Source organism: Haliotis asinina, chromosome 11 (genome assembly GCF_037392515.1).
Source record: "Haliotis asinina isolate JCU_RB_2024 chromosome 11, JCU_Hal_asi_v2, whole genome shotgun sequence".
In the NCBI taxonomy this organism is placed as follows: Eukaryota; Metazoa; Mollusca; class Gastropoda; order Lepetellida; family Haliotidae; genus Haliotis; species Haliotis asinina.
The window spans coordinates 4,460,606-4,471,881 of record NC_090290.1 but is presented as its reverse complement, the minus strand read 5'-3'; positions in this window follow the sequence as shown (position 1 = coordinate 4,471,881).

The window sequence follows — 11,276 nt, the reverse complement described above, 5'->3', positions numbered from 1 at the left end:
GAGATACAGCATGTACAGATAGCATACACGTGGCTGGTATCAGTCACTAACCAGGCTGTTCCAGTAGATCCAGTTCGGATTCCTTAAGCATGAGCTGAGGAGTTGTCAGTTTGGTATAGTTGATGAATGCATAGAAACAACGTGTATCTAAATGCTGTTCATTCTTCGCTTCAGCTATTAGCAAGATGTTACGCAGCCTATCTATATATCAATGGATACATTTCCCATAAGCAAGATAAGCTATAAAACTTGAAACTTTACTGCAAAAGTAATGCTGACGTTGACAGTGTTGGAACCACATACTGGAAACTGGAACATCCCATTATGCATTCAATCTTTTTCGTAACTTACGGATGCACGATTACAGCTAACTGAAGGCAGTCTGTAAATAACCAAGTCAGGTCCCTGGCAATCATGTGACTGGCATCATGAACATCGAAATGTATGAACAAAAGACTGTGAATTATTATTTAAAGTATAGAGTAAGAGTAATTTGTTTTATCACACCAGGGAGAAATTACCACAATAGCGGCGAGTATAGATTTTTTTTCAATATTAAATGTGGGAATACAGACTCAGCTGCAGGGTGAATGGGTGAGGGAAAGTATAGCTAAACTGGAGGAATAGTCGTACATGAAGTGTTCACGACAATGAGAAGATTGAGGGATACACACCACGTTTGATTAATTCTTTACTCGCCAGTGGGAATACACGTAATGAATGGGCTGTGGGGAAGTCTATTAATGTTTAAGGCGTTCGCTCGTCACACAGAGGACGTGAGTTTGATTAATCCATTGACACAATAATTTAACCACAAATTATTAAAATACATGTATGTACAAGGCATATGAATAAAATCATGGATTAAATCCATGTTCTTTAAAACAAACAATAGTTGAAATTAAACGGAAGTGGAAAGATCCTTAAAAGGTTTACTTTGAAGTATTTATCCCAGGTGATGAAAAATCAATACAGTCAAGCACGGCTTGGTCATGAGTCTCTCATCACAAGGGATGCAAAATGGAGGATCCTCGCCGTTTATTAAAGATTTTATTTACACTAGGGGTACAAACAGATTCATCATTTATTGATCCCGTCATTAACTCTACTCATTTCGACATTTAATTACCTTAAATCGACCGTTTAGACAACAGTGCACAATCTCTCCCGCGAACGATATTTCAACCAGAGGGCCGCTCCTCCAAAACGTAATATGAGGTGTACCTGCTGTATGGCTGCTGTAGTATTTATCTACATTTCCGAGGGTAAATTATCTAGGTTTGTCTAAACCTGCAATCGCGACAACTGTTTTGAAAAATAAAAGCTTTATGTTTGCACAATCTACTGCCGTTTAATTTTGCCCCCTGCTTTGCTTATTTTCCGAGATACAACATGTTTTCAAACTCGATTCTTTCAAAATCGCTTGTTTTAATGGATATAAATCATTCTGTAACAAGCGATATCAAGCAAACTCTTTTTGGTCATGATTCAAAAACATATGTAACTACAAGTAGGAAGTAAATTGATCCTCTAACTTGATGAAAACAAACCATAACCGATCATCCGCCAGTCTGAGAATAAATGCTATTCAGGATTGTTTACACCGAATTACAAACTGTAAACTACTTTCTACTGGTAGTACAATATTTATTCAATTGATAGACAATAGGATTTTGCATGACACTACTTATATAACATAATAACTTTCACTCTTGAAAGCGAGGTGGGTGGCAATATAACACTACTTACAATATTATTTTTCACTTCGAGCAAAACCTCGATCGTTTCTGAAGAAGAAATCCGTATGTTACAAGTTGTGTCATGCAAAATCCTTTTGGTTATCAATTATTTACCAGTAAGTAGCTTTGATTTTTTAACTCAATGGAAACAAATCTAAAGAGCATCCTCTATCTTGGAACCGAGGTGTCCAACCACCCGATTTAATATGTACAGGCTTCCATAACGTCCTTCGCACTCACATTTTTAGCACGAACTGGGGGTCCCATGGATAACTGTGCATGGTGACACAATAACCCGGCACCTGGGAGCTAGTTACACATTTTATATGCAACTAACTGTAAATCTTTCCTCATATGACGCCACTGTAGGGCTCTGGCGACAGGGCTACGCAACCTGTCTATGGTTTTGTCGGCGGGTGAGACTGAAGGGGGCGAATTTTTGGCAACTCTTAATAGCTCGGTATTAATCAACCACGCGTTTTATTTTAAGAAATATAATGGTGTTCCGCTTAAGACTAACCACAGGTCGTTCATATGTAATGGTTAAATGAGTACAAAACTAGGAGTTTATTCATGTGTATACTTCGAATGGCCAATGAGACATCGTCGCATGAAGACGTCCTCAAACTTGGATTGACAACAGTCATGCCTATTTGGGATAACGGATATACGATCTAATCGTAGCGAATAGAGTATATTTTGGGTGTTTTTTAACAATATAGTTCACAACCATATATATGGCGTTTGCTTCTGCTGAAAAATTGGAGCAGTGATATGGTAATCGAGAAGATATTGTTCTGATCCCATCACACTGGCACAAGCGATACCATTGTATCCTAGTTACATAGCACGTTGGTCATGATATTGACCACCACAATATCTTGTCCGGACTCGATTAATTACGCCCTTTATCTGGAATATTGCTGAGTGCGGCGTTAAACAAGAAACAAAGATATCTCCATATCAAAAATGTTAAAGTGACTATTCGGCCAATTACCAACCAAGGAGTAGTTCGTAGATATTCACAGATCACATCGTCCAGAGTGATGCCATTTAGGTTGGTGAAGGCGCCTCTTTTTACTGACTGTGTTCCTGTGAATATTATGCTGAACACATGACTTACCTTTACTTGCTTTCGTCTTATGATTATAAAACATATCTGAACTTGTATGTTTTGAATCTACCTCGAAACCTTTTCAAGGTGTACCTGTTCACTTACGCTATTTAATCACCAATGTGGGTCTACCAGTATAAAAGCATTATCATATTATGGTTAGTGGTATGGATATGAATATGCAAATGAAGTAATCTGCAGAGAACTTCTTTCACGCAGTTACTTCTTTTTAACAATCCCATGATAGGTTTCTCCCACTGTGTGCCATGTAAGTAAGCCATTGGGCATTATTTGATACGAGGGGATGACAAAACGCAGTGAATCACCACGACAAGGATATAATGCAACTGTTTTCATGTTTTATTTTGCTAAATATCAACCTCTGTCAACCTCAAGCAAATTGGTTTGCTGTGTACCAGCCTCACGATCCCTATTTTGTTTGACTTTTATCTTGGTATCCCCCAACAACGCAAAATCTGGAATAGAAGCACCACAAACTCCAGGAAAGAAAATATGCAAGGAACACTGTGTGTTTGGGGTAGGTAGAAGTCAAACTTATGCATTAAAGTGCATGTAAAAAAATTGAAACTACAACGGCTTGTTAAGGTGACTACTCACTTCATTTTTACTGAAAGAGCTTGTTTCACAGATACTAACCATCCACTTCCAGGTGACTTCATCATAAGGACATAACTAATTGTAATGTTTTCATGATCCATGATGCCAAGGGGTTAAGCCAAACAGTGAATGGTCACACGAATGTCAGCTCCCAATATGTTGTAGTGTGCGAGTGAGTTAGTATTTATCGTCACATCGGCAATATTGCGGTCATATCGGGACGAGAACAAGTAGGAATTACAGTGTACTTAAGAAAATTACAAACTAAAACCCTGTTGACGAAGAACAGTACAACCACTAGCATATCACAGGCATCAGTTTAGGACTAGTAACTAATATAAAGCAATTTAACTATAAAGGACAATATTATATATAAATGGGGTATAGACTGCCAACAACTGAACGTAGATCACCACACTAGGGACCATGGGGACTTACATTACTTTTGCTACCTGCATGGGCCCCGATTTACACCATCCCCTCAGCTAAGCCACTGGCATTTATGCAGAGAATCAGCCATACATTAAAATAACAAAAATACTAACATTAAAAACCTGGGAACCTTAAATTTACATCAAAACGCTTGGGAACTTACATACTCTCTCAGGAGGACAATGATTTTACAGCACTTTGGGGGTACAACCATTAACAATTTGAGTTACAAATTTAACCTCCAATTACAAAATATTTATCTATTTATCTAAGTCAGTTAGCAGTTCAAAATGCCAGAATTAAATGAGAACTGGTATTGTTATAACGACCCTTCATAGATCTCGATTTGAAATACTTGTCCCTTGTGATGGAATACTCAACACAGTCAAGCAAAATATGTATGCTTGACCATGGGTCTTTCATCACAAGAGATACAAAACGGAGGATCCTCACCATTTAGTATAAATTCGTGCGTGTATCGTCGCATGATGATCTCTTCAAATCTGGACTGATAACCCAAATAGGTATAACCAGTATTGGAGTATCGCAAGTGTTTTATTTATACCTGCTTGGGAGAAATTCCTACATGGCTGGGTAACCAAAAAACAGAAGATGTCTTATTGGCCAGTAGCAAGATCATTTCACAATTCAAAAATTTCAATTAAAAGTGGATGTTTACATGATACGTTTCTAATAGCCTGAAGGCAAGAAGGAGAGTCTTAACAGATGATATATTGTTTATACTTAGGGTGCCTATTAATATACTTTAAGGCTGTTTAAATGGCGTTTGCTTCCGCTGTGAAAATAGAACTGTTGTCAGGCAATCGGGAAGATATTGTTCTGGATCCAATGACAGTGGCACAAGCTACAGTATTGTATCCACTACGTAATTGACTAAATTCGTGTTTATATTGTAGTTCATTAGTTTCTGATATTTTAAAATGTGGTCAATGTTAAGTCCATTTGGGGCCTGACCAACTGCCAAGAAGGAGAAGAAAGAAGACGGGATGAAGCTAGATTATCAAGCTCAGAAATAAATTGCCGGCTGCAGAAATAAATTGTTTAATTCTCAAACCAAGAGGCGGAACGGGAGAAGATGTCTTGTATAAATCCTCATAGAGAGGAGTGAAGACACAGTTGCTGGGTTTGTCTCATTGGAATATAGTTTTGTTATACATTGTAAAGCTAATTTTATACGGCGACGCTAAAGAAATGGTTTATCAACCTCGCCGTAGAGACTGTCAACAGGCAAGGTTCCAAAGGACCCAAGACAAAGTCTTAAACCTTGGTGGTGGACAGAATCAAGTATTTTTAAGTTGCTTGTGCAGACTCCACCATATACGATGGAGCCGTAATGAAGGTTAGATCATAGTTTTACCAATGATCTATATAAGTAAAGGAGGGTAGTTTGATCCCCTCCCCACTTAGAATTGGAAAAAAATATGCGGCAAAAAGGTAAAATGTTAATCAAAGATAAGACCCAAGCACTCGGCCATCTTAACAATATTGAAGTGCCATCTAGAAATAGTTCAGGGTCTTTGTGTGGTTTGTATTTACGGCAAAAATGTATGCAATTATTTTTGGAATTAGAAAACTTAAAGCCGTTTTCAAGACATCATTTATCTACTTTGATTAAACACAAAAGCATTCAAAACCATGCATATTTTTGCCACGACAGGATATTTTAAAATCATCCACAAAGAGTGATCCATCAACTGAATGGTTTAAAACCTTAAACTGTTGATCTTGATGCTAAACAATGTGACAGACATAATACTGCCTTGTGGAACACCCTGATCCGGATTGTAATGATCAGACAGGGTAGATCCACTCGGACTTGAAATTGCCTGTCATTTAAAAAAAGTAGGATATAAATTGCGGCAAGCGGCCCCGCCATCCAAAGTCATATCAGTGTCATAAAATCCAATGTTTCTTGGTTGTGTCGTATACTGTTTCTGAATCGAGAAATATCGAGACCGCACGGCATTCTTCACAAACGATTCTAAACACACTGAATGATCAATAGTACTTCTGTTTTTATGGAAACCAAATTGAATAATATCTGTTATTAAGTTATTAGTTTCCATGTACCAAACAAGTCGATTATTGATCCCTGGTCTTGGAAAAGGAGCTAGTTAATGAAATGAGTGAGTGAGTTTAGTTTTACGAGGCACTCAGCAATATTCCAGACATATGGCGGTGGTCTGTAAATAATCGAGTATGGACAAGACAATCCAGTGATCAACAACATGAACATCGGTCTGCGCAATTGGGAACCGATGACATGTGGCAACCAAGTCAGCGAGCCTGACCACCCGATCCCGTTAGTCGCCTCTTACGACAAGCACAGTCGCCTTTTATGACAAGCATGGGTTGCTGAAGATCTATTCTACCCCGGGACCTTCACGGGTCCCATACTTTAGAAACTGGTGCACGTGCATTGATTTTGGAGACATAGGTTCGCAAAGATTGGCGTTATTTACCCTAGTCCGATGGAGCGGGCTCCATACGGACCCCAAGACTATAAATATTGTGGTCAGTGGTAAACTATCTTAATGGGACGTTAGGTAATCTTCAATTTACCATTTTTCTTTCTTAAAATCAGATTAAGATTCAAAAACAATTTCCAATATAAAGTGTTAGATGTGTTATTGCACATACCCTACTGGGGACTGATGGGGTCCGTGCAGACCCCGCTGACAAATCTTTGACCAGCATTCAGAATTGCTCAAGGCAATCGGATTCATTGAACCCTTTCAAGTTTTCTCTCACTTGTGGGCCTAGAACACGTTCTAAATGGACTATCAACACGTATTTGAACTTATGCAACGGGACCTTGGTGGAGATCAAACTGATGAAAGTGATGATCTATCTGATGAAGATTATCATCTGTTGCATCTGAAAGCAACATTTCTCGATTCTGGTGTTACCCCCAACATCAATCATAGTACAGAGATGAGCACCAAATATGGATTATTACAAGTACGGTCAACCATGTCTAGGGAGCGGTTTCAACACCTGACGACGTATCTCAGATTTGATGACAAAGCCGAACGATCCCAGAGACAAGAACGTGATAAACTGGCTCCAATTCGTAACGTGTTTTATACATTGAATGCCCGACTTCAACGTTTTTATTCTCCAGGCGCGTATCTCACAGCAGATGAACAATTGGTGCCCTTTAGGGGAAGATACGGCTTCAAGCAATATATTCCATCAAAGCCAGACAAATATGGACTCAAAATATTTTTGAATGTTGATGCCAAAACGTTCTACCCACAGAAGCCGTACCCCTATATTGGAAAGGAGGCTGGTAGAATGCATGTTGGCATTGGAGAAAAGGTCGTCACAGATCTGGCACGACCTTATGCCCGTTCTGGAAGAAATGAACAACTATTTAACTTTTCTGAATATGGCTCAGAACTTTCAGAAGGCTCAACTTACTCTTGTTGGAACGGTGCATTCAAACAGAGCATTTGTTCCAGCTGCATTTCTACCAATACGTGCATGTTCAGGAAACTGCAACTACGGTGTCGTATCTACCAAAGAAGTCAAAAGCTCTCCTTTAGCTCTCAACCATGCATTGCTCTCCTGATGTCATTGTCGACAAGAATCACAAGCCTGAAATGATTCTGTTCTACAATGAAACAAAAAGTGGTGTGGATTCCCTAGACCAGATTGCACACCGATATAGTGTCAAGAGAAAAACCAACATATGGCCTGTTGTGTATTTCATGAATATGGTCGACATAGCTGCCATTGTTGCCTATGTCATCTGGCTGGGAAAGAATCCACTCTGGCTGAACAAACAGAGAACAAGGCGCGACATTTCCTTTTGGAACTGGGCGAGGCACTAACAGGACCAAACATTCAAACACCCGCGATCAACTTCGAAGTGACTTTGCAAATGCTGGGTACACAGCTGAAGTACATACAACAAGCAGCGAAGCAGGTCCACCTACAAAGAAAAGACGCTGCCATTCTTGTTCCAGAAGCAGTGGTAGGAAGGTGAAAACCAAGTACCAAGTGCATGAAACCAACATGTCCACAACGTGGACGGTTTGTGTGTCATGACTGCACTCAATAATAACTCAGTGCTGGAAGTAACAATTGTTCGTTTCAGACATGGGCTCGAGTCAATATTGAATGTTGACACTCCTGAACAATGTTGTATTTCGTTACACTTTTGTTTGTCCTCATACGTCATACGTGATAATCATTCATGTGTTTCTGTTCCAATTTAGTTTGTATAATCAACGTTAGTAGCTGGGTGTTCACACATTCTTTGTGAAATTGAGTTTAATGTAGTACGAAAGTATTCTGCAGCACAATATCCTCAGTATGGGGCAGTGGAAGATCTGGTTCTTTCTGGTTTGGCTGGTCTTGTTGCCCGACAGTTAGCACAGGTTTGGGGTTACCCTCAATTTCAGTGATGCTATCTCTGCCAATGTGACATGGCGACCCTGCAAATAGAATCATTCACGTATAAGAATTCATTTGTTAGTGAATTTGCTGGTACCAATTCAATCACATTGTACATTGTACCGATTTGTGACCTATATTTATAAGGTGAGAAATAAATATCTTTTTGTGTTAATCAGTGTTGACTTATACCGATCGTGTACGAATAAAGAGATCAAACATCAATTTTATGACGTAATACTGAAAAGCATTATGAAATGGATTACATGCGCAGACGCAAATGTATACATACTTACCTTGGTAAGGTATTTGTCATCGTATTTTCCTGGAGTCGGATAGACCAAGGTGGTTGCCGGTGGTGCCAGCTTCTCTCCATACTGCACACGTAAAACCCTACTGTTTACAGTGTCTGAATAACTTTTTGTAGTTTCTTGTCTTACAAATCAGTGTATAAAAAGTATTACATGAAAATGACAATGGTGAAACTGAAATTATTTATGGTTTAACATACTTACCACACCAGATGGACTTTGGTTACAGACTTTCTGTAACATTTGGGCTTCCATCGCATAAGGGTTAATTAAAGGTACGCCGTGCTTTAGCATTTAACATTTTCAGTTTGTTCAAGTTGGATGGCGACGGAAATAATGCTCAGCCTTCTTCCGTGCCTCTGGCTTGTTTGCAGGTATCATTAAACCATGGTTTTCGAATGTGTTGATTTGTAGTGGACTTAGGAATACATTCATCGGCTATCTTCTTCAGCTCATCTGAAAATCACCCAGAATAATGCAGGGCTTGTGGAGTTGGTCATAGAGATCGTGAAGTTAGGACTGAATACAAGAAGATGGTGGAAGGTACAGGTACACCATGTAAAACCAATGTGCAACGTTACACGGAGTGCTACAGCTTAAAGCGGAGTATTTAGATGGACAGGACTATCGATGATACCATTTATTAATGAGATAGTTGAACCTCCAGTCGCGTTGGGCCCAGGAGGGAAAAAGACATTACGCCAGTTCAGTTAATTAGTATTATTTCATAGTTCTCCATGCCATTATTCAACAAAATCATGTAGTTAGGTTTAATTGTTAAATTAAAAGTCTAAATTATAAATAACTTAATTGAGTCTGCTGATGTAGTTTCCACAGTTTATTCTTCAAGTTGCACACAGACCCGACTTTTATAGGTCTTCGCAGCTAAGGAAACTACGTCAGCAATTGGAGGTTGACAAGGTGAGCTATATTAATTACAAGCTGTTTACTTAGCAACTTGGCAACTAGATGTTGTTATAAGAGATTAACGGATTAGCGTCTGCCAAGCTTGAAACTTATGACAATAAAAGTGGACAAATTAAATATATACATAAATTATGTTAAAATATTACAGTAAAAATACTCTAAAGTACTTGTGTGTAAAATATGAAAAAAGGTACACATTTTGTCACTGGCTCACCTTGACAACCGCCAATTCAATTAATTAGTATTATTTCATAGTTCTCCATGCCACTGTTTAACAAAATCATGTAGTTAGGCTTAATTGTTAAATTAAAAGTCTAAGTTATAAATAACTTAATTGAGTCTGCTGACGTATGTATATTTTGTTTATTAAGGGACGAATCTTTATAATAATTATCTTTCTTGTCTCCCTTAGTACATATTCCAACTGACTGTAAATATTGAGATGGCTACTGTGTACAAAACTATTATTGTCTTTACATTGAAATGCCACTGCAAGGTGAACTAAATATTATAGATAATTGATCATTCCTTCATATTTGCAGGTGTGTTGTGATGAATATATTCCAAGTCATAATTAAATTTGCCATTAATTGTATTATATTGAATAACACAAAGTGAATGTTTAAAATGAAATGTTATCTTTATATTACATTTGATACTGAATATGGGAAGTAATTGTTAATGATTTGTGTATCTGGTAAATGTATATGATAATGAAGAGATTTGAGTTTGTGATGTGTATTATGTATTATGTTGTAATGGACACACTTCCAGAATAAATGTGTCTCTTTGCTATACATTTCGTGTAAGGCTTGGATTTATGAGTCTCAGTGAATGTGTGTGTGTGTGTGTGTGAGTGTGTGTGTGTGTTTGTGTTTGTGTGTGTGTGTGTGTGTGTGTGTGTATTTGTTTGTGTATCTATGTTTGTAATGAATCTAGTAGAGGGCGAAGATCTGTATCGTGATTCAAGAGTGCTATTGCGAATCTTGTTCATTAAGTTTAGGACCCGTGAAGATACGTGGTAGAACAGGTCTTCAGCAACCCACGCTTGCCATAAAAAGCGACTGTGTGTGCGGCGTAAAAGTAAACTCACTCACTCATGAAGGTCAGGGTGCTCATCCATCTAAAGAATGAAAATGTCAGTCATTGATCTGACTGTGATTCCAAACGTGAACTCTTTAGCTAAGCCTACAGGAACCCACGTAACGATGGCGTTCCGAGGAATGGTTCTGTATTCAATAGTTATCTGCAATATTTAACTACGACACCCTGAAGATACCCCAGTCCAATGATTTTTCTGCGTATTTTCGGCCTATGAAACAAGTGCGTATTTGGGATATATAGTAACACGTGTGTCCCAGCTCCCTTTAAGATCACTATGCGGGGCAGTTCTGTTCTTATAACGAACAACTGCTGACTCTAGGCATTTCGTGACCTGGCAAGCCCTCTTTCAACCTTTCAGCAAGATGCGTGTTGTGATATCGATAACTCAAAAAAAATATGCCGACTTCAGGAATGACAAAGGTTCCCATAGATAAGAGGCTACAGAGATTGACTCGAATTTGCGTGTAACTTGATACCGTTGAATGTTCCAATCAGCATTCTCTCACGTAAGTGTGTGAGTTCAGTTTTACGCCGCATTTAGCACTATTCTAGCGCTAATACGGCGGTTGACACAGAGTGGGTGAGTTAAAATTTTACATCGCATCGGCA